Genomic DNA, 24,323 nt, shown 5'->3' on the forward strand with positions numbered 1-24,323 from the left:
TACCTCATTTTTTAAATGGTTCTTAAGAGAATCTTTCTAAAGAATAAGGTCAGCAAAATATCTACTCGGAATATTCTAAAAGCTAAGATTTTTGCACCTCTGCCTTCAGAAATAATTCATTTTATCCTCTTTTATCCATAAAGCAAGAGCAAAAATTTAAGAATTAGGTTTTAAAAGGGTTAGACTAAATTACCTCCTAAAATATAAAGACATTACAAAATCAGAGTAATTGCATAATTAATCAACGCAACATTCCTTGCCCAAATAATAAATATCACAATGCCACTGTGTGCTGGGCAAAACTTGATTTGACTATCCATAAAGAATTTTGTTCGCCTGGAGTGAATTCTACAAATTTCATTAATTGAAAACATAAAAACTCTCCAATGCTTTCCACCCCTTTTTGGGAAAACAAATGTCTGTATTGAGAAGTTTCCCCCAGCTGTTGTTACTAAAGGCCAGAGAATATGATACTAATGATAAAATGCAGACATCAGTGTGAATGGTGACACCATTTAGTAATTATAAAGACAACAACATTGAAGCATGTGTGTGTTAGCTTTTATCTCAGCAACAATTCCTCTCTACCTCAGTGTCTTTGAGGATGCATTTCTCCAAAGAAGGCGTGACAGTTCTCACCTCCCCGAAGACTGGAACGCCTCGGCACACAAGGTTTGGAGGCAGTTCTCCTCCCCATCTAATAAACACATAAACAATCAGACAAACATTGAGCCAATTTCTCCTTCACAGCCCTACTAATTCACACACACACATCCAGAGCTCATCTAATTTTCCTTGGGCTGCCACACTGGCAGGGAGTATGTTGAGGCACAAACAGAGATGTGTTTTGGGTAATTGCTCATGCTGTGTTTGTATGGAAATATCAGTGTGTGTGACAAGCCTAGATAGCTGTCCAATGTTGTCCTGATCCACGCTTTAGGCGACCGGCCAAAGTATTTTATCTCTTAATGTATTAGAGTGATCTTCCAATTAGCCCACGTTCATAATACCCCAGAATCTGGGGGCACTCTGTGAGTGTGTGTGTGTGTGTGCGCATGTGCGCGCATCGCTGAGGGTGTGTGGCGAGGGGGGGGATCTGTGATAGTTCTGCTTGAGAGGTAAACTGAGGCGCTTATTGTGTGGTGCGGGGGTTGTGCGCTTTCCCGGGCTCCTGTTGTAAAGTTTGCTGATAAGCGAACCCGGCCCTTGAGCATCCATTCTGCCTGGTACATTAACACTCCTTATCGCCGGTCCAGATAACGAGCGCATGCCATTTGCCTTCCGAGGAATTAGCCCGTCTTCCTTGGCTAACCAGGCAGTGGTGATTAACCTTTACACTGTCCGATATTCTCTGGAGACTCCCTCTCTCAGATTAGACGCTATTAGTTATGACTAACTAAATGAACAGCTCTCGCCTCTCTAGACAGAGAGCAAGAAAGAGAGAGGAAGACTGATAGCAGGAAAGAGAGAAAGGACCGGTCATGCACATGAATGTAGGAGTGACTTAAAGTGGAAACAAATTTGTAGAATAATATATTACATATGCATATTCAGTAATATTTGCATATATTTTGATTTGCATGTCCATATAGATAACCACAATTCCCTGCTCTGCTTTCACTATATATATGAAATACCAACACAATCTCACAGCAATTCGTAACTATTTTACTTGGTGGCTAAATTGTATGATCTCACTTGTACGTTTTTATTCGATCTGTTTAAACCCCAGTGACGGGTAAGTTTAGGGGCGGGATTAGGAGTAGTCCATCATAATGAGTTAATTTTAAAAAATCATATGTTTTTGTACAAATCATACGAATTGATAAGAAGTCGCCACCTTATAAAATAGTCACGTTTTACTGTGAGATCGGGTTGTCTTCCAAGTAGATTAATAAGAAACAAATTTTAAAAAGTATTTTTACAAAGACTTTACATTAAAAAAAATTTTTTTAGCAGCCAACAAAGATAGATCTGGGTTTAAATAAATAAATAACAGTTGCATTTAATTTTAATTTATGTGGTACTTGAATAAATTGATTCAGAATAATCATTAAAATATTGCTTAATGATTATAGGACAAAACAATTATTGCTTGAGATTATATTTCTACTCATAATTGTTTTAAACATTTTAAGAAATATGCGTTACCGACTCATTTTCCTCCAATTAATTTTATCTCAGTTTTATGGATTAATTTATATATTGAAACAGAAAAGATGCCAGTGGCAATGTGAGGAAATAATACAAACAAGACAAAAAATTAAAAATGTACACACAAATGACTTATATACACAGATATGTAGACTATTCATTAAAGTGATATATTAATCATACATTCTCTCCTTCAATGACTGAATGAATAAATGAAAAAAGAAAAAAAACACCATAACATGGTAACTATAATGAATACATGTATTTAATATAATAAATAGAGTAAATATAATGAAAATAATAAAAAGAGCAAAATATATATTTTTTGGTCTATTCTTATATATATGAACTGCTTATCATACTGTGCTTAAATTAGTGAAATTTATCTACAAAAAATATATAATTTTATGCATTGCATATGTATACAGTATATATGTTTTTATCCTGATTTTTATTATTCTGAGTATTTTCTGCATATTTCTATAAAGTCAGAGGCCTGTGTTAACTAGGAAAATGCGAGGAAACCTGCAGCAGATGTGTATGAAAAAGAGGATTGTGAGCGTGTCAGTGTGTCAGTGGATGTAGAGACTCTATTTGCCTGCAGTCTGAGCTCACTGCTCTTGACAGGGGTCAAAGCAATAATGTGATAGAGACAATATGTTGAGTAGGTCCCAGCCAGAAAAAAGGGCTGGCTGTGTGTGTGTGTGTGTGTGTGTGTGTGTGTGTGTGTGTGTGTGTGTGTGTGTGTGTGTGTGTGTGTGTGTGTGTGTGTGTGTGTGTGTGTGTGTGTGTGTGTGTGTTTGCTTCCAGATGAGATAACCACACTCTGGCTGGGGGGTAAAGTGCTGTACAGCCCATTGCCTCTCTATCTGTACGGATTCCCTCAGCATACGCACATACACTGTCACCACCAGTAGAGCTAAACATATTAAGCCATCACATCAGGGCCGAACTGACAAGAGATCTGATGAAGTGATCTATACAAACTCAAATCTGCCGGTAACACATGCCTCAAGCTCTATTTCTTTCTCATTCACTCTTTCCCACTTTCTCTTTAGTGGTTGGTGGTATGATATCAAGACTCAATATATTTGTCAAATGCAGTGTGTGAAATTTGCATGTGATAGCTCTCTCTGTCGTATCAGTAAATCGAAAGAGTAGAGCATGGGATTTCAACCACTGGCTTCTTTACTGGACCATTAGTCTTGACGACATGTGCCAATGCACATGCATTGAAAATACTCAATCTTTATGTACACAATGCGGTCTAAATATACACATCCGCACGACCATCAATTTGAAAGCTATCACACACAGTCCGTCAGCGAGCACTGTGTTTCTGCAAGATAACTTCACAGACATGACATGGGATGACACTTGTGCACACACTAGCACATGGAGCTATCCAAGCTAGTCACATTTTCAACCAGATTAAGTCTTCTTGTTGAAAGTAACGGTGGAATTGGATTACCGCACTGGAAACAAGCTCCTGGATTTCTTGCAATAAGCAAGTGCCTTTGAAAGAACGCCATACTTCTGAATGCAAACACACACACTTTGTCTTGACAATGATGTCGCATGCACACGTGCAGCCAACATTCCCCCAGTGCCGCGGACACATTTATCTATGGGCACAATTAAAAGCATGAAATTTGAACATGCTGCGTTAACTAAGAAAGCGCTTTTGTTCCTGAGGAAACAAAAGCTTGGGGAAAAAATGAGTTTTTCAACCTTGAGAGAGCAGCGCCAAGGCTCACTGATACCCAGAATAATCACATTCTGCTTCAAATCCCTGTAGCTGGCACAGGTAGAGCTCATTTAAGACCGTCCACTGGCTACTCGGAAAAGGAGGTGTGGAAAAGTGTTCTCCACTGTCCGCCCTCGAAGCATGGACCCTTTCAGCCCACAAAACACCCCCAGTGCCTGCCAGAGTCATACAGAGCAACCCCTCTTCCCTTAATGAAAGTTTGCACTTGTAGAAGCAAGAAGCCAGCGTTGCTGTTCTCCAATAAGCCGGTCCACCACCAGCGCTAGAAACGAAACCTCGTCTCCACCTTAAGAGAATGACTAATCAAGCAGCCTGGGCTCCATTTGCAAGCTGTCAGTCAAGCAGCTTTGCTATCTTCCCACCACGGCTTCCTCCTCTAATACCAATTTAAATCGTTCACAGGCCTTCCGCTGCCATTATTCAAAAAGATCATAATAGTTTTCCTCGCGCCCAAAGCACAAAAAATCAATTATTTCCCCACAAAGACTTGAAAGTACTTAGCGTGGGGCTGCGGCGAGTGGAGCTGTGGGTTATATCAAATTGAAACTGCACTCATTACACGCCACACAATTAGTTACCTCTGGTCTGCGCAGCCTTTCATTCCAAATGGCATATCTGTATTATTACAGAAACAAGCATGCAAATGCCATTGTTGGGGATTTAGAGAAATCAATAGGACAGTGGCGCGAGTGTTTGGTGGCCCGTCAGTCAAATCTGCTGCGGGCCAGAGATAAAGGTCTGAATTCAAATTAGTGCCGGCAGCCTGTGACATCACAAGTGACACCCCAAATAAAAGCCTGGCTCCATGATATGTGTAATTATTCCCCACGACTTCTCCTTCTTTCTTCGCCCCTCATTGTGTATACTTGTGTAACTATGTTTCGAATAAAAGGATTAAGTGTATTTTAATGAAAAATTGTAATTGTTTCTTTGTGTGTGCGTGTGCGCTCCACGGTCCGAGAGTGTGTGAGAGTTGTTCTTATCCAATGAGTGAATACCATGTTTCTCATTTGTTTTTTCTTTCACTCTTTTGATTATAAAACAATTATGGTCAGGAGTAATGTCAAAATTTCCAGTTCACTTGAACAATCACTTCACCACCTACACTGATATAAATGCCAGGGTTGTGCATCACATACAGTAGAACTGAATTTAAAATGCATCACTGTAAACCCAAACAAGTTGGTAAAACAAAAATCGAGGTAATCAGCTACATCAACATTTTTAAGTTAAGAAATTCAAAGCTTAATTAAGCAGAACAGACGTTTTTTCTTTATTTTGTACTCATACTTTTTTAATTACTCTTAACTTGAAATATTTGAGTAAGCTAATTCAAACATTTAACTTGTCATGCAATCTCAACTTAAATATTTTTAATAGAGGAAACTTGGTTAGCTTTAACTAGCTAATTCAATAAATGCTACCTTGCTAATTGTTAACATAAAAGCTTTAGCATTAGCATAGCATACCAAATGCTGAATGAGTACAGCAATATAGAATATTTAAAATGTATCTGTTCTCAAACTAAAAGCTTATGCTCCACTCGTCACCATGATGGTATGAAACCATGAAATTTGGATGAATAAATCAAACGAAAAAGGCTGTACATATGTACTACTGTCTGTGACTATAAAAAAATGCAAAAAGACTGCTATTTAAATATGTATCGTCAGATACGCAAAGGAACTCTTCACTACAACCTGACAAAATAAATGTTTAAATTGAAGAAATGATGACAGAAAAATATTACTTTAGTACAGAAGAATGTACTTCTAAGTAACAATGTACTTATAAGTAATAATAACAATTGATTTAATAAATTTTTTGGCCATGATTTATTTTAAACAGTAAACCTCTTTTGTACAGTACTTTGTTTTCCAAGACATTAAAGGAATTTAAAAGATTAACTAAATTGTTGAAGTTTTATTTATTCATTTGATTACCACTGGTTTTGGTAAAAAAAAAAAAAAAAAAAGTGTATTAAATCATTTTCAAATAAAACATTTGATAGGGCACTATTATTGTTCAAATTTTAATAAATTATTAAATTGTTAAAGTTCTATGAATTCAATTGATTAAACATCCTTTTTTTAATTATTAAGATTTAATTAAACTATTAAAATGGACATGAAAATGTTAAATGATAAAACAGATTTCATAGGGCCCTAACATTCCAATCCAACTTCCTGAGAGGTGTCGTCAATTCAATTCAAATTCACACTCATGAATTGTAAGGGAGCCAATTCTTTAGTTCTGAATTGTGCACATCCCTGATAAGTGCATCATGTTAATTAGTTCTCAGCTCAAATAGCATGTAAAAGCTTATTGTAGACAACTTAGGTCCTGTAGATTTGACCCCAGGCTAGCCTTCAATTTGACCCCATGCTGGGACAGGTGAGGTCAAAGGTCGTGATCTGCAAGGCCAGAGGTGGGCTGAAGACACAGGGGACAAGGGTTAAGCATGTGCAACGGAAGTGCCAACAGTGACCTGTCACCCAGGTGATCCTTTAACAGCTCTGAGAGCGTTTGAGTGGCCGCAAGAGGGACAACAATTACCAATTAGCAGCCTCATCTCCACCCCCAAAACAAAAGCCAGCAGGAATGCAACTGCTTAAAAGCTACAAAGAAGAATTAAAGGGAGGGGGGATGAAACATTCCTTCCAGCCACACACCCTCAAGCTATATCCAGCCACTGTTCGATGTGCGTCTGTTATTCCTGAGCCGGGCAAAGAGCGAGTGGTGTGTCTATCCATGTTGCGGTGCTCATATTCCTGACGGTGCTGCTCATTTCGAACATAGGAGACATCCCAAACATCTCTTATTCAAAAACAAACAAAGACGTGCCCTTCGTGCGGCGGGGACGAGTGCAGAGAGAGAGCGGGAGGGCGGGACGTGCCCTTTCTGGCCTCTTTTTCTCTCTGTGTGTCCTGCCCCCTTCCCTTTTAACACAGGGGTTCCTCATTCAACGTCGGTTAAACGTTTTCACAGCCACACAATGCCAGAGCAAGATGGCAGGTGCGAGGGAGATGGAGAGAGAGCGTAGGAGAGTGAGAAAAGGAGAAAGACAGAAGAAAGCAGGCAAGAGAGAGGAGGTCAGCCCATTTGGCACAGTAATCGCTGTGAGCATATTAACGGAGACCCAGGTGTCTGCGCTTGACCCCCGCATGACGGTTCCATTAACCCTGCAGGCTGGCAGGGAGTGTCCGGTAAAAGGGCGTTCCATTCAGCAGTGCTGAGCCGGGCAGGGCCTTCATCGCCACCACCACCAAAAAAGAAGCAAACGCTTCCATTCATGTAAACAGCCCCCACTGGACACAAGCATGTTTTGAGGTCCATAAGCCACTCTCAAGACCTCCAATATAATACATGCACACTAATACACACACACATGCTGCTTTTTTCTGTACCCAACCAAGTAAGATAAAGACTGGCAGCCTAGCTGTGGGTAGGGCGGGTGTGAGGGGAGGGGTGGCTGGGGGCTTCAGAGTCGTCATTCAAATGCTGCCAAAGCATGCAGTGCACAACGCCACATTGTGCAGGGATTGTTAGCTGTGCTGGGTGCATCTGCTATATGATTTACATTTTGTACACAAGCATGTTACAGCACACGCTTGTTTGTACACATTGGTGCATGTTGTGTTTTGACATGTTGTACACACGGGCTCATTTTGCATACGCGAACCGCTCTATAATTCTGAGTCGGAAGTCACAATTTGTGGAGACATTTGTGGAGAAGTGCGATTATTAGAAAAAACTTGATAAGATATAATAGCCACGAATTAAGAATTTGTTTCCATGACTAATACATTTGTTTCCTCATTTTAGGTAAATCGTGGCCACAATTTAACTACATTACAACGAGGAAATTAATTAGTTCAATGTGGCCACGGTTTAATTAAAATAATTAATAAATCGTATGAATTGATTAAAACAAGCAAATTAATAAATCACGGTAATGAATTTAAAATTCTACATGTTTTCATAGTTTTGTGTTTCGTTATTTTCGATAAAACAAAGTTAGCTTTCAAGTTACATAAATTTTCTAAAAAAAATTAAACAATAAATGCAGCTTTGACACTGTGTTGTTAACTCACTGCTGCCTCGGCTCAAACGGCTCAAATAATTTTTCCTACTGGTTGAAGCACGAAAAACATGAATGAACATGAGTGCATGTTGTACTTACCCATAATGATCACCTATCTTCTGTCAGCGTTTCTACGAAAGATGTCAACAACATGTCACGTGATGTTACATTTACTTCAAGAAAATCATAACCATAGTTTGTTAAATAGCTCATTGAAAAAAGACAAATAAGAAAAATAAGAATGAGACCAGACCAAATCGCAAACGTGGTAAATCTATTGTGAAATATATGAATTACATTATAATTTATATATTAAGGTGCTGTATTATGAATACAGTCATGTTAAAGGGTTGGTTCACCCAAAAATGAAATTCTGTCATAATTTACTCACCCTTATTTCGTTCTTCTATGAAACAAGTAACAAGTCCAAGCAATTACCACTTTGACGCTTCAAAAAGTTCATAAAAAGATCATAAAACGAATCCTATGAATCGAACAGTTCACTCCAGATGTTCTGAAGAGACACGATCGCTTTATACGATGAACATATTTAATTAGGGGCCAAGCACAGTCTGAACTGTCACCATAGCAATTTGGAGTCTCTCCAAATAATTTTTGTACTAATTCCTTAGCTCACGAAGATTCGATTGCAGGATTCCCTATGACGTAATTTTCCGTCCAAGACGGTTTGTCCGATTTGCATGAAAATTTAACCAGATCATCTTCAAGCAGTGGCGACAAAAAGTTATGGAATTGAAGTTCAAGAATTCAAACCGTTTTTTGATAAACACACAAACAAATTGTACGTAGCAAAAACAGACGTAAGGCTGTATCTCCGCAACGCTTTATCGTATTCAGACAAAACAAGCATGACCTGAGGAGACATGCTGCGTTTCGGCGCAGCCGCAGCGCCACCTACTGGTCCGGAGATACGAAAAATGGCTATTTTTGCTCATAACTTCTGAACGGTTTGTCCAAAAATCGTTAGATTCAGGACGTCATACCGAGTCGACTGATATCCAATTTTTCCATATTGACCATTTTAGGCGTCGGCCATTTTGAATGCTGGCAAACCAAAATGCTGAATTTTATTAACGCATGATCGTATTGTTACGAAACTCAGTATGGGTGATCAGTACGATGCAATGAATGAGCCTGAGAAGTTTCGAACTAGCACCACCTAGTGGTAAAATTTTTATTTCAAATGCTTATAACTCTGGGTGTGGTAGACTGATTTTCACGGGAGTCATTTCATTAGGTTCCTCAATCCTTGCCGAGTCCAACGATACCAAACATGCTAGGTTTTGCCATACGGTTTGTGTAGCGTTGTGATTTAGCGCTTAAAAAACATTTGCCAATATCTTCGAAACCGTTTGACCGATCAAGACGAAACCACCATCAAAGTTTGAAAACATAGGTCGTTGGCTTATTGCCCAAATGTAAAAATAATAATAGTAAGTGGCATAAAAATGCAAACAAAGTCAGGTGTGGGTAATTTTTGTATGTGTTTATACATATAAATGTCTATAACTCCTAAACGAAATGAGATATTTTCATCAAATTTGACAACATTTTTTTGTGATTTTGCCTCTTGGTGGCGCTATAATAGAATAAAACATGAAATTGCCATTGACTTCAATACAGTATTGTGATATAAAATGCTATTTAACGAATGCATTGGAGTAACATTATGAAACTCAGAATGCACTGAAGGTACTCAAAAGATTTTGAGACAGTGCCACCTTTTGGTCAAATGTTATAACAGAATTTCCAAAAATGCTAATAACTTTTGAATAAATCTGCCTATTGTAATGACACTGGTCTTAATAGATTCCTTGGGTCACGCCGAGAACATAGATACCGTATCGAATACAAAATCTAATTATTTCATCTCCAGACTGTGCCGACTAAAAGTTATGGATTTCGTGTTGATAGACGAAACCGTTTTTCGTATACCGCAGCAGCAAATTTGAGGCATGATGACAAAAGGACTATTCAGGCTTTATCTGTGCAATGACACCATATTGACACCAAACTTTGTATGTGTCATTCACCTCACTCTGACCACAACACATCAATTTCGTAACTGCGCCACCTATTGGTCGAAAGTGATAATCCATTAAATCATATTTTTAGTTACTATATATATGAATATTCAGCTATTTTGCCTACAATCATCTTAAAATGTCTTTTAATTGCTCCTTGCTGCAGTTGGTCTGACACTCCCAGCCATGTTGGCATGTCTTGTCGTCTTCTTGCGCTTGGCCCCGATAATTGCTGCTTGCAGCTATATTTTATACTTTTATTCGCATAAACATTTATCAATGCACACACATCAGTTTGGTAAACAGAAGCTCAAGCATGTCTGCTTGAGCTAGAACCAATGAGTTTCATTCTTGCACATTTGAGCTTCCGCAAGAACCAATGAAGTTTGTTCTCAAACAAGTATGGTTGATCCTCCAGAGTTTAATTCTCTCATATTTCATTTAAAATATCTTCATTTGCGTTTCAAAGATGAACTAAAGTCTTATGTGTTTAGAACGACATGAGGGTGAGTTGGGCTAATTGATGACTTTTTTTGTTTTTGTTTTTTGGGTGAACTAACGCTTTAAGTGGAGCATCTTCAACCCCTTCAGCTGTGACTGTATTCACAATACAGCACGCCTCGAGTACCTTATTGCTTTTATAAAACATATACTACACAATACAAATATTAAAGCCGAAAATATATGTATTAATATGTTAACTTTTTTTTTAAAGTCAAATCATTAAATTCCATCCTTCCGCCAGAAAAAAAATAGTCCCTGACACAAGAAATAATTTTCTTAGATGTAATGCCTTATCTGATGGCATAAAAAAAAAAAATAAATAAAAAAGAGACTAGAAAGGAACTATTTTCATGCGCTGTTATTTATTTTTTAAACATAATAATATGATAATTCCTCACACGCATAACGTAGGCTACATATGCTTTCCTGTACATTTCCCGTTTAAACCAGAGCTGTTCACCTAAGAAGTGTCATTTAACAGTAGGCTATAACTCGATAAATATAGAGTACCATACCTGAAATAGAAAACTTTAAAATAATATTCCTTAAGCTCGCCGGAAACTGTGGACTTCACAAATGCACGCATCAACGTATCTGGCTCACGAGAAGACATTATTTGACAGGAGAAGGGTGTGGCCTCAAAATGAAACGTGAACGACGCAGACATAGGCCTAATGCAATCATGGGTCACTCATACTTTATTAATCAAATAATAAAGTTATTTTTGATGAAATACAAAATGCACGAAACAGTTTTCACAGTATATTCATTGTTTATGTTTCTAGCCTATATATAAATGTATTTATGGTTTAACTTTTTATTGTGTTTAAATAAATTCCTCAAAAACAATACAGTTTTAAAACAGACACCATATAGATGATTATAACTAATAATAATGTATATATAATAATCAAAATGTGTTTGAAAGTATATATACAACCCTAAATGGTGGAGGTCACCTACAGTATTTAGTTGCTAATGACACATTTAAATTATGTTAAACAGAGTTTGTTTGGTCGTTCCAAGTCAAATGTGAAATTTTGCAGTGTCCTAACATGCCTACAAAATTGTGCACACTCAACATCCTGAGACTGTGGTTAGACAGTCCATCGTTGTATCAATTAGTCAACACCAGTCAAATAAAATCTGAACTTGCCTTTGGGCAACTGAGTGATATGTCACTTCCTATTTGCATCTGTAACAATTGTTTATAACCTGGGAATCGAACTGTACTGTAGCTTTACAAGAGAAGACATTTACTGAACACTTCTTTTTTAATGCTGACATCATTAATTGTTATTTCAAGTAGTCGTTCATCACTGCAACAACAATGAATTACATATTTTATTACTAATGAATACAGTCCTCTTTGGGCACTGGTGTTCACTCTCATTCATGCTCACTCAAGATAATTTGCTTTTTTATATAGGCAAATCAAGACACGTCATGACCAGGATTTACTTGTAGATATGCCAGCGTGACATTTTTGTGGTTAAACTGAGGAAGAGATCAGTACAGAGAAGCCTAAAGCTGGAACCAGACACTAAATTGACATAGAGACATGATGGAGATCTTACCCACGCATCCATGACAGCAGCACAATGCCTTACTCGAATCAGCAGTTAGGTGTCAAAACCATGTGATTGTCACTCAGTGGTGCACCACCCAAGTAACATATACCTCAGAAAGCAGCAGATCCTGATCTCAGGTAGATCCAGGCCGGGTCACCTCAGGCAACATCTGCTCCTCTAGCACCATTCATATAAATAAACATAATTACCTTGCTTATGTAAAACTTATGTGATGATATCATCACTCACAATGACCTGCCCTTTGGGACATAGCAGGCCACATCCCTCATCACATTTTCCACTAATGCCTGGGTATTAACTCAGAGGCAAGCAGCTCATCCAGTCTAAATGGACAAACAGAGGGAATCACAATGGGAATTAGGAGATATCACCCAGTCTGCATGAAATTGTGATTTTTACCACAATGGTAAATGCAATATATATATATATATATATCACCCTGCTCTGTGCAGGCCTTGAACCTGGGTCTCGACATGGGAGGCGGAGATCAGGAGAGTGAGGTTTTGGCCTCCAATATATATATATATATATATATATATATATATATATATATATATATATATATATATAATTGAATGGTGTGTTGATTTTTTGATACATTTTATTTAAATTATGTAAAAGGAGAACCTTAAATCTTAGAATACAAAATGAAAAGTTTTAAACAACACAATTTGGTAAACGTAAACAATTTGTCTTAAGGAATTTTTTTAGTGATTTCACAGTAAATTTGAAGCATTTAAAATAAAATGTATATATATATATATATATATATATATATATATATATATATTGAAACATTAAAAAATCACTGTGTCCAAAATCACAAACTCTCTGAGTAGGTGCCTCTTTTGAATATGTAATTACTTTGTGACCCTTAAAAGTATGTTCTATATATAGTATGAAATTTGTGTAAGGCATGAATATAATCTACATTCCTCAAGTTGTCATTGTCATGTGACCTACCAATTCCACTGCTTCACTGTCATTCGCAAATCCTATAACCTCATGGGAAAGTAAAGTGTCCATTAGATGTGCACTTCAGGAACTATAATGTCATCCAGGTACTTTTTGCCTACTTTTTTTAAATACTATAAATTTGGACATACAACTCTTTTCACAAACTACTTTTGCCTACTAAATAGTAAGAAAGTATGCAATTTCGTATGCAGCCAGTGATTGTTTTCAAATTAGTCTCCCAAACACGCTCTCATCTGCCACTTGTCAGGCAAAGAGATTTAAATGCCCTTAAACTCACCTCAATGGTTGGTCTACTTAAGCTCAATGTGTTGATCATTTCACAGAACAACCTGGTGAGGTGAATCAATCTACAATTGACATAGAAAATAGAAAAAGAAGAAGACACTTTTCCTTTGTAATGTGCAGTTGATATAACCACATCACTTTTTTCAATCCTTTCTCCTCTGGTCTCACCCAATTCTTCAACATCTCTTCCCAGTCAATCCTTTGGCCACTATGATCAGTCTCTCTCAGTACATGAAACTTCCATTAGAGCTCAGGTGAAGGGGGAAATCAGTGGGATTGGTTGCCGCATATGCCTTCTCCCAGATGTACATGCAGAATAAATATTGCAGATATTTTGCATATTGAGCAGAATATTGATGTAGTGTGTAATGCATCTGATAAACCGTACCCAGCAGAGGCCCAGTTACATTTCCATCTGCATAGTCTACGGCGAACCGGGAACCACCAAGGGACTCATAGTCAGGTTCACCTGTACATTCACTTAATGAACGTCATATTACTCCATCATTCATGTAAATGCATTGAGCGGCTTCATCCATTAAGCAGCAGGATTTCGCCTAAGGGAATTTGCTTTGAATATTGTATGACAGCAGCCAGGGCACTTAAATGTTGACATCCCCCATATAAACCTGGAGGCCAATTTTGAAACTCAGATTCAGTTTGATTCAGCTTGTCTCTGTGGACCCATGATGTAGTAGAGCATCAGTAGCCTATCATTAAAAACTCACTCCAGTCCTTTTACAACGAGTCTCTGGCTTGGTGCGGCATTTTCTAATCTTCGGATGATCAGAGGATCTGTGTGTGTGAGCATGCAGACACAATGACATTCTGACACCATGTCTATGAAAGAAATGGTGGCTAGTTGATCATAGAAAGCCCTGCGCATCTCATCTAAGGGTGATCCTGTCATTTTTGGGTTGGCGTGAGGGGATTAAAAACCAGGTCAGAAAATTCCAGGCTAATTAATGAACAATTCAACACATTCACACAAACATATTGCTGCACATTTAAGAACACTGTGTCCTTCTTGGAAGGAAATCAGCTTTATGTTGTGAACACAAACACCCACACACCCACACATATACACTTATGCCCCCTGTGTCAGATGTTGATGTGAAGATAATGGTTTGCACTCTCAAAGAAAAAAAGCTTTAATTATTTTTGCACTATGTATTTTTCTAGGACATTTTTCTGCTTTTGTATTGTTTGTAATTAATAGCTTTTTTTTTTTTTTTTTTTTATGGGAGTGGAAAACTCGAAGGAAGTTTCCTTCTATAAAGAAAAACGAACAAAGAATTAGTCTCTTCTGTTTGATTTCCTCTGGTTTTACCTTGAGATATTGAAAAACGCTCAAGCACAGGGTCACTTTCTAGAAAACCATTGTTCAAATAAAGCCTGTGAAAAATCTCTCTCACAACCTTCATTTCTCTTTCTCTCTCTTTCTCTCTCTCAAAAACACAAAAACTCATTCGCTTGGTGTCCACTGTTTTCAAAAGGCGGTACAAGCATGCACAATACGCTTCAGCCCTATGAATGCAGTGTGTTCTATTATCCGAATGAATGAGCATTACTTGCTGCGGTTCAAGGTGACTTGCCTTCTTCAGACATTAGGAGATACATGTAGATGTATAAATGTATTTTACCCTTCTTGAAAGACACCAGAAGATTTGTACAGTATGAAATCAACTCTTTTTGTGTGCGCACTAACCTTCAGCTAAGTGCACTAATTTAATTATCTACTACCTGAGTGAAGTGTGGTAATGCCATTCATGCTACTATGTGGTCAACTGTTGGAAGAAGTTTCAAAGCAAGTCCTCTAAAAAAGGTCTCAGACAAACTACCCAGCAAATACACACTCAAGCAATTGAGCATGCTTCGATCTGGGATTTGTTAGCCTAGTCAGTTGCATATCAGAAGAGGAGCTAATAGAGTGGTAATTGGTGTATAAATTAACGTTTAACTCGCTGTAATGCACTGTGGGCTGACCTGTTAACACCAGGCAGATAAAGAAGGATACTATAGATAAGACTCTGGGAAGAAAGTAGAAAAAGAGCCTTTTCTCTACTTGTCAGATTTACCAAATATTACACGGACTCTGTTCTCCTTTCTCAGTCTGTCTTGCAATATATAATTCAAAAGTTTGGGGTCGTCAGTAAAGAAATGCTATTTTATTTGATTTGATTATTTATTCATTTATTTATTTTTGAAGAAGAAATTAATACTTTTATTCATCAAGGGTGCATTAAATTGCCTGAAAGTGACAGTAAAGACTTACATTGTTACAAAAGATTCCTATCTCAAATAAATGTTCTATTCATCAAAGAATCCTGCAGAAAATGTATCAGTTTTCACAAAGCTATTAAGCAGTAAAACAATTTTCAGTAATAATAAGAAATGTTTCTTGAGCAGCAAATCAGCATATTAAAATGATTTCTGAAGGATCATGTGACTGAAGACTGGAGGAATGATGCTGAAAATTAAGCTCTACCACACAAATAAATGCCATTTGAAAATATATTAAAATAGAAAACGTATTTAAATTCTAATACTATTTTACAATATTACAGTTTACTGCATTTTGATTAAATAAACGCAGCCTTGGTGAGCAGAGACTCTTTTAAGAAACATAAGAGAAGTTTTACCGACGTTTGAACCATAGTGTCCATGTATTTTTTTTGAATAAATAGTGTTTATTTATTTTTTTCCTTTTAAATGGTCTTGTAAACTTTTTTCATAACTCATACATTTATAGAGTTGATGGTTTTACCTTATGGAAGTCAATAGCTACCGTCAACTGTCTGGTTACCAACATTCTTCAAAATATGTTCAACAGAAGAAAGAAACTCATGATGTCAAATGACATCATTTTCATTTTTGGGTGAACTATCCCTTTAAGATATGGAAATCCATTGTAAAATATAAATTATTACATGTTTAAAATATAAGCTAAATAAAATAAAAAATTCTATAATTATGACACATTGAATCCACAGTATAGCATTGTCATATCAGAAGAGGAGCTAATTGGTATAACAATTAACATCTGACTCACTGTGCTGCACTGTGGGCTGACACCAGGTATATAAAGAAGCACAAAGATATGAATAGAAGCCTTTTTTCATATCTGCCAGATTTTCCAAATATCACACTCTGTCCACCATTCCAATAGATTCTAATATTTATCATTCATTTTAAAATATGCAATGTAATGATAAAAGTACTACACTAGAGGCTTCACATCCACATTTCTTGCAGTTACCTGTAATGAGTGGTCTTTAGTCCATCCAAAAGCACTCATGATAAACACACACACACACACACACACACACACACACACACACACACACACACACACACACACACACACACACACACACACACACACACACACAGACACACACACACACACACACACACACACACACACACACACACACACACACACACACACAAAAGTTCACAGATGTGTAAAATGCCAAATAGATGTAATTTAAAAGCACAAATAGGAGTCTTCAGGGTCTGCACATATTGAAAACCACTCCATTTTTCTGCAAAGGTCAGATGGCTCTAGTGGGTGCTCACATAAGGCATGAATGTGTCAAGGTGAGAGTGTTAATAAACTAGACTGTACTGTTTCTCTGAGACTGAGAAACAACACCTGTGTTCTATGGCCACAGAGAGATCATCTGTAGAGGGTTAATCAATGAATGTGTTACAAATACTGCATCATCAAACTAACAATTCTTCATCAAAGACCTGAGCAAACATGATTTCACACTCTCAGTTTAGGGTGAATGTGTATCAAGCTGTGGAATGTCTTGGTGAAATAAGTGTCAGACGTTCGCTTTTAAAAAATGGCATTGATGAAAAACATTTGTTTATCCAGACTTATTGCTGTGAAATGTAAATTTTTGTAATTAAATTTCTAATCATGTCATGGAAAGGAAAAAGGATAAAAGTCATGATAATGAACAGGATGTGTATCTATGAGTGTTTGTGTTGGGGCCTCGCTGAATGGTGCGGCTGAGCTCCTGCCAGGGCTAATTAGCTTGAACAACTTCATATGGTGCATGTGGCAGGGGCCCCGATAAGAGGGCCCCGCACACGGCCCCATACAAATCCTCAGCCTTATCTCCATCTCCTCAGAACAACCAGTTTCAGCCCAATTTCGTTCTAATCTTCAGCATAAACAATAGCGATGTTTCATCAGCACTGAAGACAGAAGAAGAGAGAAAATAGATTGAGGGACGATAAGATCACTCCTTTTACCCGCACCTCTTTTATAACACTTTCCATATTCACACGTAAAGTCTGTATTATGCATTTAAGTTCTCTCTTTTTGCGTCAAAGCTTTCTAAACATCTTTCAGATCGAAATGGCTTTGAGATTAATTTAAACCATCGCTCATCAGTTTTGATTAATGGTAGATGAGCTGTGTTGGGGGAAATCTTGTTATTATATTTAATTTTCATGTACAAATGTCTTGTCTTTAACCTCCATCATTTGCTATGATTATCAGCCTCACTGATGGATGAGGATAACCTATAGCGCTTCACTGAATGAGAAATAAAGTTGATTTAATCAGTGGTGCTAAGCTGAAGAACGCACGCGCACGCACACACACACAAACACACACACACACACCTTCTTAACCCTCCTCATCCTATGAACTCTTCCATCACCCCGGCTCACTCATCCATAGTCCCCTTTAGAGATCGTGCATCATAGCTTGACCAGGGAAATGGAGATAAATTGGAGTCAAATATTGCAGTCCATCTACAGACGTTCCCTGCACATAAAGGAGCTCTAGAGCCACGATATATGATGTGTCATGAGCTTACGACAGCATTGCTCCCATGGGGATTGAATAAGACACAAAATCATTTTGATGAGTTTACCTTAAAACAAGATTACAAAGAAAGGATCATGTTTGATTGTCTTAAAATAATCATCATCATGAAATAAATCTCTACAGCCAGGGATCATTTGCATGGCATACACAGAAATCAGGCCAATGCATAATCTCATGAATCACACCTTACAAAACAAGTCTGAAACACACTGTTTTATATGATAAGAAATTGCATTGGGTGCCTGTCTTCAGCAAGGTCAGCTATTAACTATAAGTGAGAGACATTGACAACAATTTTGTTTTAGATTGTTTGAACAACCACACTCCCAGTACTCTTTTATTAAACAACTTTAGTCTAATCACTACAATATATGTCATACATTGTACATTTACTTTCAGTATTATAAACTGTATGATATGTCATAAATAGTAAACAAACCCTGTGCCTAATTGGAATAGACTTCACATGTTTGTTTTTTTGTTTTGTTTTTGTTTTTATACCAATACAGATTTATGTTTTTATAATATAATGAATGCCTGGTCACTGATTAGTCACTGCAATCACAAAGAAGTTATGACCCCTAACTTACAGTAATCAGATTGAGCTTCAGGCATCACATAAAACTAACCAAGGAGGAAGCCCCCTTTTTACCTTTCATATGCAGATTTATGCATCAACTATTATAAATTGAATAGTTATTATCAAGTGATAATATTCAAATATATTTTTGAAGATCTTTCAGAGTTGCAGAACACAGGAATTTGCAATGGACATCAGGTCTTGGAATATATCAGAAGGAACCTCATGAATTAGTCACGTTCCAGGTTGTGAAATTTGCATTTCAAAACTGAAATACAGTTTTATGAACATTAAACTTAAAGTAATGGTTTCACTTTATTTTTATCTTTATCTTTAACACATTCTGTTGACTGTAAGTAACGTTGCACCTATATGTCTACTAACCCTCATTAGAGTGTTAGTAGAGCATTAGTAGAGTAGGGTTAGGGTTAGAATAAGTAGAGATGTACTTGCAAAGTTACTTGACGTTACTGTGGAGTAGAATATGTGGAGAAATAATGAAGCATGGTTTCTCTCAGTTTAGAGAGAGATTCTTCCTGTATTATTCCTTGAAATTATTTCCTCTGAAAGGCATGTTTGTTTTTTTGTGTGCTCATGTTCTCATGAAAAAATGCTCGCAAATATGAGGATATAAAATAGTATTAGCACACTATAAAACAATAAAAGTCTGTAATATGATAGAAAAAACAAATGTATGCGTCTGCGCATTTGTGTGTTTTGAGGGTGACGAAAGTGTATATTCCCAGGACAGTGAGAGACAGACAGTGGGATGAGCCAGCAACCTGACTTAAAGTGAAAGCGAGATGAAACCCTCACCTGTCCCTCTGTATCACATCAGGAAAGAGTTCCACACACACTCCTGCCAGGAAAGGTAGAATATCATGCACACACACATGCATGCAAGCACACACAAATACCGAGGCTACTCTAGTAAGCAATAAAGCACATTCCACAAAACATGAATGCAAGTTGATCACAAATCCAATGTGCGTGTGACAAAGATTTCTCTAAAGTGCAATGCATTTGCGGTTAAATCTAATTTTATATTGGGAATCATCCTTTGTTTAGACAGAGTGGCACAGGGTTTACTGATTAATAATTCTGTGTATTAGAAGTAGAACACTGGATTTTAAACAGCTGTGCTTTTTATTGCACCTGTAATTAAAATAATGCTGTTTAAATAGTAATATGCAGCTTGGGGAATGAAAGGGAAAGTCATGGTGTGATTCCTCCCCCACACCCTTTCTGCACTTGCTGGAGAAAATTACAACCTGGCTGCACATTTAATATTTCATCCTTAAGCAAGTATGACAAGCTCTCTTTGTGTCACTCTCCCTCCTGCAACCTCTCTCCCTCCTCTCTCTCGTCTCACTTGCTTAGCATTAGCAAGCACACCATGATTTGTCATGTGATGAATACGAGGAGTGAAGAATCAGAAAAATAAATGTAACTCAAAACAAAAGAAAGAAAGACATGATGACACCATCTAATGAAAAGACTTCAGCGTTCCCTCTGTCCTGAAGACAGAGCAAAACAGGATCATTCATTGCCGGAGAGTGATGTCTCGAAGCGCCGCGCACACTTCAGACAGAGTTGCATCACTGCGTTTGTTTTGGCAAATTCTGGGTCCCTAACATGTCATCTCAGATCACTAAACATACTCCTGCATTTCTAACCACGGGCGAGACACGTAAACACATATCATTTTAGATAAGAGGAAAGTCACCACGCCATCATAACATTTCTCAAGTTTAGAGCGTAATATTTAGAGTTAAAATGATTTCCTGGTTAATGCAAATTAAGAAATCCCAGTATCAAAGATTAGCTAATGCGTAAATGCTGCAAATGATTAAATATAAGCTCACATTTCATAGACTTTAATGTACCTTTAGGCCATACTATGCCAAGAGAGGGACATTAAGAAATAGTAAATACTGGCCACATTCATGCACAAGCATGCACAATGACAAAGTGTGTACAAAGGTATATCACTGTCCTGCATACATGGGGCAGTGGCATTGATCATATAATTTACTCTTGTCTATTAGGCAGCAATGATATTGATCAAATAATTCCTTCTGCAGAATCTGGACACTGGCAAATTGCTAAAACGTTTCTGCCACATTTAAGCATATCCTGTAATGGCCTGGGCATCGATTGCAGCTCCCATTCTCTTTTTGCATGTAAACAACTCCCTTTCAGTGGTGCTGAGCACACATGGTGCATAGCATGTCTGTGTATTCGTCAAATTCTGAAATTAAGTAATTCAAGTGGCCTTCTCATCCCACTACTCAGAATAGAAACAAATTGCTGGCGCTCACTCCTGAGGTAATTTCTCAACGATTTGAAGATTACGGCGGCTGAAAGTCAATTTGACCCCATTTTCCTTCTGCTCTGCTTTTTGATTTGCTGTAAGCCCCTAGCCTGAGGCAGAATGAGAGAACACCTTTACTTAATCTTCCATTACTGTACTGCAAATGCGCAATGGACACCGCAGTGACATAGGCCTACACTCAAAGTGCACCTTAAACCAGTGTTATTGTTCAATTATTGTCAAAAATGGCAATTCATTTTTATTTTAGTGTTTGATAACAAATTTATTTTCAATGTATATCATTTTTCATAGTATAAAATTTGGCAGCCCTAAAATAGCGTAGGGAAAATGGTAACACGTTATTTTAACGTGTCCTTGTTACACATGTTACATGTATTTACTATAGTAATAACTATAAATCAGGCATAATTCATGCTTCCTTCTGCAATATATCTGGCATTTTGCCTGAAGTGTCCTAGATCAATATACATAAATGCTTCCTACAAATGAATAGCTTGTTCTTATGTCATGTACTGCAACCTTCATCAATCTCAAAACACAGGACACCATTTCTATCCACACCACTTTTACAGCAGAGCCTCACTTCACTGGCAGAGGAATAAATGGAAAAAGCAGTAGTATCTTGATCACACGCTGCACAGACTCACACACACACACACACACACACACACACACACACACACACACACACACACATGTTGTGCGCACAGCTCCAGTCAGGTCTGTGAAAAGCGTGCTCAAGACTGCAGCTGGTGGCACAAAAGGCGGCGATGCAGGGAAGTGACACCTCCTGTCACCACGGTGACCCTGCTTGACTCACGCCTGACAACCCCATCCAGCAGACCTGCTGATAAAGCACTCTCTGGCTCTCTCTCTCTCTCTTTCTCTCTCTTAGCCCCCCCCCCCCCCCCCCCCCCCCTTCATGCCTGCGACCTGATCCTGCGCGAAGGGCTTAAGGAAAGCAAGGCTAGGAACGAACATCGTGAGAGACAGAGATATAGCAAGGGGGTGTGCGGAATGGAGTGTGATAGGGAGAAAGCAGTTGTAGAGGGAGGAACCGAGGCACGGGACGGACCGGGAAAGAGAGGGAGGGAGCGCTCAGGTTAGATCTGAGTGCGAGTGACATTGCATCAACTCACTATCACATCTCCTCCACGCTGGTGTCCATCAGCTGTCCACCCCGCTAACGTCCTTGACACACAAACACTCCACAGGCCTGTTCCATATACACGTATACACGCCGCTGTTTGAAGCTCATCCCTGGCCTGTCATCTACCCTGCAAAAGAGGTGACAAAAAAGGATGTCATCAAAATGTGCAGCGGGTTCTTACGCTAGGTCAATCTGACGGTGCAAAGATAATGTTTTGAGCAGCCCGCCCCCCTCAGCGCCCTCCTCCCCCCGGCACAAACAAACACACAGCCTGCACCGTACCCATCAATATGTATGCAAAACGGGAGAGCACCTCCAGGAGTGCTTTGATTTGCATGTAATAAATAAATGAAAAGAACCGGCGAGTTTTACTCCACCACAATCTGCAGACAGAGGCGATGACGGAGGTGAGATGGGTGAAATCATGTAATAGTCATGGAGGTTAAGAGAACATGAAAATGAGATTGTGTATTGTTTAATGCTTGCAATAAATAATGGAAATAAATCAAATCAAAAAAAAAAAACACCTGAGACTTCCGTCCCTCCGTGCCGTAATGAATTTCAAATACGTTATTCACTTCAGGAATAAGTGGCTGGCACGCAGTCCTTACAGCTGGTTTGTTGAGATAATTGATTTTCAAATAGTCTGAAGATGCGCGAGGCGGGCGATGACAGACGCTACGGAGGCCGCCGGTGACGAGCGCGCCAATTCTGTGAGTTGTATCGGTTTAATTAGAACAGCAACTGGCCTTCGACACGGCCTCTTCCCCACGTAAATTAAAACAGCACAGTGATTTACCAGGGACGATGATTTTTTCATGTCGTAGCGTGTCTCTTCTCTGGTGTTACTTGAGGCACTGCTGTTGCCTGTCGCTTTTTTCCTCCAGCATTCCGTCGACGTGTCGTTCTGTCACAGATAACTACAGGGAAAACACTTCTGGCTGGTGAAATGAATGGGCGGCATTACCTGCTTAAATTGAATTGACAATGTAATTTGTACGTTTTCTGTTTCATTTACACAATCGGCCCGCGGACATCAATGCGCGCTCGCCGACATTACCATCATTAGTGGAGAAAATGATAGCAATGATGTTATGTGCTGGTTACATGCTGATAAAAACGCTGATCATGTTACAGAGGGCTTTAAAGCTGATTCTTTACCCTTCTTGTTGATCTTAGCTAAAGTGTCATGTTGTCAGATTATCATTCATATGGCTAATGTCTCCCTGTGATGAAGTATGATGTCAGTCAGGCTCCAGGCAGGCCCTGAGGCCTTGCTCCAACAGGCTGGGTTTAGAAGGTAATCGCAATAGCCAATTTCATGCCTTCTCATTAGTGTCTGTGTAAACTGGAGACAGATGAAACTCAATCCTTGGCCTTTGTGCATTAAGAAATGCTAAAAGCAGAACACCCTTCTTTGCCCAGGCATGTAGGCTTCTTATTCAGGATGTACACAAACACAAGGCTTCTTTAATTTCCTAAATTCAGGGCACCTATGTATGTCAAAATATCAGTGAAACCCTCACACACTTGGCACTCGAATTTGTGCACACTGCACAGGCTCAGATCAACTTTTGTAAACACACACATGCACACGACCCATGTCCGGACTTGGTTTGTGATTCAGATTGACAGCTCTTGCAGGAAACATGCCGTTAATATGCCCTGGGAACCTATGTGTGATTGTGTTTGTGTGTGTGTGTGTGTGTGTGTGTGTGTGTGTGTGTGTGTGTGTGTGTGTGTGTGTGTGTGTGTGTGTGTGTGTGTGTGTGTGTGTGTGTGTGTGTGTGTGTGTGTGTGTGTGAGTGTGTGTGTTGTCATTTTTAACACCACACATTCCAAGTCGGATTAAGCACAAAGCATTCTTCTGTGCCATAAAGAAGATTTTCAAATGCTATTTATGCTCATAATTCACATGTATTTTGCATACTTAACATTGTCTGGGTCGATAAGCTGTTGTCGGGACGGATTCTCAAGTTATCTGCCCATATAACAC

General features: G+C 38.4%; 1 long non-coding RNA gene across 1 annotated transcript; it reads right to left on the reverse strand.

Annotated features, from left to right (window-relative positions):
* On the reverse strand, positions 1-11,154 carry LOC309487188. Its single transcript, XR_014201792.1, has 3 exons — positions 11,071-11,154; positions 8,106-8,137; positions 1-697 (listed from the first exon to the last, which is right to left on the reverse strand). It is a non-coding gene; the product is annotated as an uncharacterized lncRNA (long non-coding RNA).
* Between the last annotated feature and the right edge of the window lie 13,169 nt (positions 11,155-24,323).

The sequence above is a fragment of the Leuciscus leuciscus genome (assembly GCF_965113295.1).
Source record: "Leuciscus leuciscus genome assembly, chromosome: 22".
Lineage (NCBI taxonomy): Eukaryota > Metazoa > Chordata > Actinopteri > Cypriniformes > Leuciscidae > Leuciscus > Leuciscus leuciscus.